Here is a 5,474-nt window from a genome sequence, read left to right as displayed (position 1 = left end):
TACTGACCGAGATAACCAAGGTCAAAGTGAGAGTGTGTGGTGCATCGATGAAGATAGTGGGTGTTTTGAAGTGTTTAAGTGAAAGTACCTGTGTGAAAGTTAGTGAACCATTTACGAAGAAGTATGTTGCTTGAACAGGGACTTGAATCCTGGACCCTCAGATTAAGAGTCTGATGCTCTACCGACTGAGCTATCCAGGTTCAACAGTCAATGAGGGAGTGGGGTGAGGAGACCAGGTTCAAATTAAGCACAAGCAAAGCAGGTTCTCGAAAGACAGAACATCACATTAAAAGTCTGGTATGCTATTGACCGAGGGACCCAAGGTCAAAGTGAGAGTGTGTGGTGGGTGTTTTGAAGTGTTCAAGTGTCTGAGTCAAAGTACCTGCGTGATATTTTGTGAACAATTTCTTAACAATTTTGCAATTTGAACAGGGACTTGAAACCTGGAACCGCAGATTAAAAGTCTGGTGCGCCACCAATTGAGCTATCCAGGATCTGTAGTCAATGAGGGAGGCAGTGAGGTGAGGAGACCAGGTGCAAATTAAGCGCAAGAAATATGACACTGACGAAACAGGTACTCGAAAGACGCAACATCAGATTAAAAGCCTGGTATGCTCCTGACAGAGATACCCAAGGTCAAAGTGAGAGTGTGTGGTGCATAGATGAATTTGGTGGGTGTTTTGAAGTGTTCAAGTGTCTTAGTGAAAGTACCTGCTTGATATTTAGTGAACAATTTCTTAAGAATTATGTGCCTGAACAGGGACTTGAACCCTGGACCCTCAGATTAAAAGTGATGCTCACTCCCTCCCTAAATCAATGAGGGAGGGAGTGAGGTGAGGAGATGAGGTGCAAATTAAGTGCAGAAATATGACTGACTAAACAGTTACTCAAAAAGTAGAGCAGATTAAAAGTCTGGTATGCTACTGACTGAGATACCCAAGGTCAAAGTGAGAGTGTGTGGTGCATTAACAAACATGTGGTGGGTCTTGAATTGTTCCAATGTCAAAGTGAAAGTACCTGCGTGATATTTAGTGAACAGCTGAAGAACCTTGACATCTGAACAAGGATTTGAACCCTGGACCGTCAGATTAATAGTCCGATGCTTTACCGACTGAGCTCTCCAGGTTCTATGCTGAGTGAATGAGTGAGGTGAGGACACGAGGTGCCAATTAAGTGCCATCGAGTGAGTTAATAGGTACTCGACAGACAGGACGTGAGATTAAAAACCTACTACTGACCGAGATACCCAAGGTCAAAGGGAGAGTGTGTGGTGCAAAGATGAACGTGGTGGGTGTTTTGAAGTGTTTCAGTGAAAGTACCTGTGTGAAATTTATCGAACAATTTACTAAGAATTGTGTTACCTGAACAGGGACTTGAACCCTGGACCTTCTGATGCTCTACCGATTGAGCTATCCTAGACCTGTTGTCATTGAGGGAGTGAGCTGAGGAGACAAATTTTCAGTGTCTGAGTAAATCCCTGCGTGATAGTGAACAATTTCTTCAGAAATTTGGAACTTGAACACAGACTTGAACCCTGGAACTGCAGATTAAAAGTCTGGTGCTTAACTAACTGAACTATCCAGGCTCTACAGTCAATGAGGGGGGCAGTGAGGTGAGGAGACAAGGTGCAAATTAAGCGCAGAAATGACTGACTAAACAGTTATTCGAAAGACAGAATATCAGATTAAAAGCCTGGTATGCTACTGACCGAGATACCCAAGGTCAAAATGAGAGTGTGTGGTGCATCGATGAACGTGGTGGGTGTTTTGAAGTGTTCAAGTGTCTGAGTCAAAGTACCTGCGTGATATTTCGTGGACAACTTCTGAAGAATTTTGTAACTTGAACAGGGACTTCAACCTTGGACCCACAGATTAAAAATCTGATGCTTTACCGACTGAGCTCTCCAGGTTCTACAGTCAATGAAGGAGTGAGGTGAGGAGACGAGGTTCCAATTAAGTGTAAGCGAGCAATTGACTAAACAGGTACTCGAAAGACAGAACATCAGATTAAAAGCCTGTTATGCTACTGACCGAGATACCCAAGGTCAAAGTGAGAGGTGCATCGATGAACGTGGTGGGTGTTTTGAAGTGTTTCAGTGAACGAACCTGTGTGAAATTTAGTGAACCATTTACTAAGAAGTATGTTGCCTGAACAGAGACTTGAACCCTGGAACCTCAGATTAAGAGTCTGATTCTCTACCGACTGAGATATCCAGGTTCAACAGTCAACGAGGGAGTGAGGTCAGGAGACCAGGTGCAAATTAAGCACAGAAAAACGCTCGAAAAACAGAATATCAGATTAAAAACCTGGTATGCTCCTGACCGAGATACCCAAGGTCAAAGTGAGAGTGTGTGGTGCAAAGATGAACGTGGTGGGTGTTTTGAAGTGTTTGAGTGAAAGTACCTCTGTGAAATTGAGTGAACAATTTACTAAGAATTATCTTACCTGTAAAGGGACTTGAACCCTGGACCCTCAGATTAAAAGTCTGATGCCCTACCGACTGAGGTATCCAGGATGTATAGCTTTTGAAGGAGTGAGGTGAGGAACCCATGTTCCAATTAAGCGCAAGCGAGCAATTGATTAATCAGGTACTCGAAAGATAGAACATCAGATTAAAAGGGTATGCTTCTGACCGAGATATACAAGGTCAAAGTCAGCCACATGTGGTGGGTGTTTTAATATGTTCCAATTTCTGAGTGATATTTAGTGAACAACTTCTTCAGAACTAATGTTGCCTGAACAGGGACTTGAACCCTGGACCCTCAGATTAAAAGTCTGATGCTCTACCGACTGAGCTATCCAGGTTCTAAAGTTAATGAGGGGGCGAGGTGAGACAAGGTTACAATTAAGCACAAGCAGGTATTCGAAATACAGAACATCAGATTAAAAACCTGGTATGCGAATAACCGAGATACCTAAGGTCAAAGTGAGAGTGTGTGGTGCATCAATGAACATGTGGTGGGTGTTTTGAAGTTTTCAAGTGAAGGTTCCTGTGTGAAATTGAATGAATGAATTTCGTGAAGCGGCACGGTGGTCGATTGCTTAGAGCGTCAGCCTCACAGTTCTGAGGACATGGGTTAAATCCCCGGCCCCGCCTGTGTGGAGTTTGCATGTTCTCCCCGTGCCTGCGTGGGTTTTCTGCGGGCACTCCGGTTTGCTCCCACATCCCAAAAACATGCATTAATTGGAGACTCTAAATTACCCGTAGGTGTGACTGTGAGTGCGAATGGTTGTTTGTTTGTGTGTGCCCTGCGATTGGCTGGCAACCAGTTCAGGTTGTACCCCGCGTCCTGCCCGATGATAGCTGGGATAGCACGCCCACGACCCGAGTGAGGAAAAAGCGGCTCAGAAAATGGATGGTTGGTTAAAATGAATTTAATGAGCAACTTTTTCAGCAATATGTTGCCTGAACAGGGGACACAAACCGTGGACCCTCAGATTAAAAGTCTGATGCTTTACCGACTGAGCTATCCAGGATCTGTAATCATTGAGGGAGTGAGCTGAGGAGACGAGGTTCCAATTAAGCGCAAGCGAGCAATTGACAGGTACTCGAAAGATAGAACATCAGATTAAGAGGGTATACTTCTGACCGAGATATCCAAGGTCAAAGTCAGAAAGTGAGAGGTGCATCGATGAACATCGATGGGTGTTTTGAAGTGTTCAAATGTCTGAGTGAAAGTACCTGCGTGATATTTAATGAACAACTTCTTAAGAATTATGTTGCCTGAACAGGGACTTGAACCCTAGACCCTCAGATTAAAAGTGATGCTCACTCCCTCCCGAAATCAATTCGGGAGGGAGTGAGGTGAGGAGACGAGGTTCAAATTAAGTGCAGAAATATGACTGACTAAACAGTTACTCGAAAAAGAACAAAAGCCTGGTATGTTACTGACCGAGATACCCAAGGTAAAAGAGAGAGTGTGTGGTGCATCGATGAACATGTGGTGGGTGTTTTGAAGTGTTCAAGTATCTGACTGAAAGTAGCTGCGTGATATTTAGTGAACAACCTCTGAAGAATTTTGTCACCTGAACAGGGATTTAAACCCTGGACCCTCAGATTAAAAGTCTGATGCTTTACCGACTGAGCTCTCCAGGTTCTAAGGTCAATGAAGGAGTGATGTGAGGAGACGAGGTGCCAATTCAGCGCAAGCGAGAACAAAATTGACTAAACAGGTACTCGAAAGACAGAACATCAGATTAAAACCCTGGTAAATTATTGACCAAGATACCCAAGGTCAAAGTGAGAGTGTGTGGTGCATCGAGAATATGTCTCTCTCCTCTATCTCTCATCTCCCTCTCTTTCTATTCTATATCTCTCTCTTCTCTCCCCGTCTCTCTCCCTGTCTCTCTCCTCTATCTCTCTCTCTTTTATATATCTCTCTTATCTCCCTGTCTCTCTCCTCTATCTCTCGCTCTTCTGTATCTCTCTCTTCTCTCCCTGTCTCTCTGCTCTATCGGTCTCTGTCTCCTCTATAAAGGTATATTACCTCAAGAATATGACGAACGCGACAAAAATGCAGCTGATTCCATAATACTGTATGTCCTATTTGACGGGCTTCAATTTGTACCTTTAGTTGGACCGGCCAGACATTACAAGTGAACAAGAAATGGAAGAAACAAGGGTGGTCGAATATTTGCTTTCCCATGACTTTATAGTGACAGGCATAACAATTACACGTATTATTCATACAGCAAGTTCAGACTGGCTTATGCAGTGTTGCCAGTTACCTTGAAAAAGTCACTTAGTTACTTTACTGATTACTTTTTGAGCTGAAAAGTAAGTTAGTTACTTGACTTGATTTCAAAATTAACTCATTTATAAACAAGTCACTTTTGAGTTACTTTCAGCAGCCGTGACGTCAGCCGTGCAGCACGTGAAACCAGACGAAGTTGAAAGTTCTCACTTTGGAAATATTAATTATATTAAGTATTGTAAGTCCTTCAGTGAGTCAGTCCTTACCCTCCATGACCGATTTATGACTGCACACTCCGATATGAATAATTAACCCACGATGCATTGCGCATTTAACACGCCAGTTCAACTGTCATCTTAATGCGTCAATAAAAAAGTAACAAATACACTTTTTATGAAGGAAAATAAAAAATAGTGTGGCGACAGTGAAATTGTGCATTTCTTTGCACTTTTATGGTTCTGCACCGTCACTGTGCATTGTGTAATAAACAATCAGTTCGCAATCGCTATCTTGATTAGTTGTTGTTATAAAACAGAGCGCACCCAGTTAAATGCTTCTGCACAGCTGAACTGCTCTTTGTTCAAATCACCAGCTACAAAGTAGCACTTCGCGAGAGACATTAATGATGCAAAAGTGTCATGAACGGAACAGAGGATAGGACCCAAAAATGCATGACTCCAAAACAAATGGACAGTTTCAAAAAAGAGAGGTTTAATATACGGGCATAGATCAGGGCACAGGCAGGCAATCCAAAACAGGCAACGGTATCCAAAAACATGA

The 5,474-nt window shown here is 43.0% G+C and overlaps 4 non-coding genes across 4 annotated transcripts; all 4 read right to left on the bottom strand.

Moving 5' to 3' along the window:
- Window positions 1-127: 127 nt before the first annotated feature.
- On the bottom strand, window positions 128-200 carry trnak-cuu (transfer RNA lysine (anticodon CUU)). The gene has a single exon. It is a non-coding gene; the product is annotated as a tRNA-Lys (tRNA).
- Window positions 201-2,144: 1,944 nt separating this feature from the next.
- Window positions 2,145-2,217, bottom strand: trnak-cuu (transfer RNA lysine (anticodon CUU)). Its single transcript has one exon. It is a non-coding gene; the product is annotated as a tRNA-Lys (tRNA).
- Window positions 2,218-2,732: 515 nt separating this feature from the next.
- On the bottom strand, window positions 2,733-2,805 carry trnak-uuu (transfer RNA lysine (anticodon UUU)). The gene has a single exon. It is a non-coding gene; the product is annotated as a tRNA-Lys (tRNA).
- Window positions 2,806-4,023: 1,218 nt separating this feature from the next.
- trnak-uuu (transfer RNA lysine (anticodon UUU)) lies at window positions 4,024-4,096 on the bottom strand. Its single transcript has one exon. It is a non-coding gene; the product is annotated as a tRNA-Lys (tRNA).
- Window positions 4,097-5,474: the final 1,378 nt, after the last annotated feature.

This window comes from Phyllopteryx taeniolatus, unplaced genomic scaffold (assembly GCF_024500385.1).
Source record: "Phyllopteryx taeniolatus isolate TA_2022b unplaced genomic scaffold, UOR_Ptae_1.2 contig_89, whole genome shotgun sequence".
Classification (NCBI taxonomy): domain Eukaryota; kingdom Metazoa; phylum Chordata; class Actinopteri; order Syngnathiformes; family Syngnathidae; genus Phyllopteryx; species Phyllopteryx taeniolatus.
This window is presented reverse-complemented; position numbering and strand designations above follow the sequence as displayed.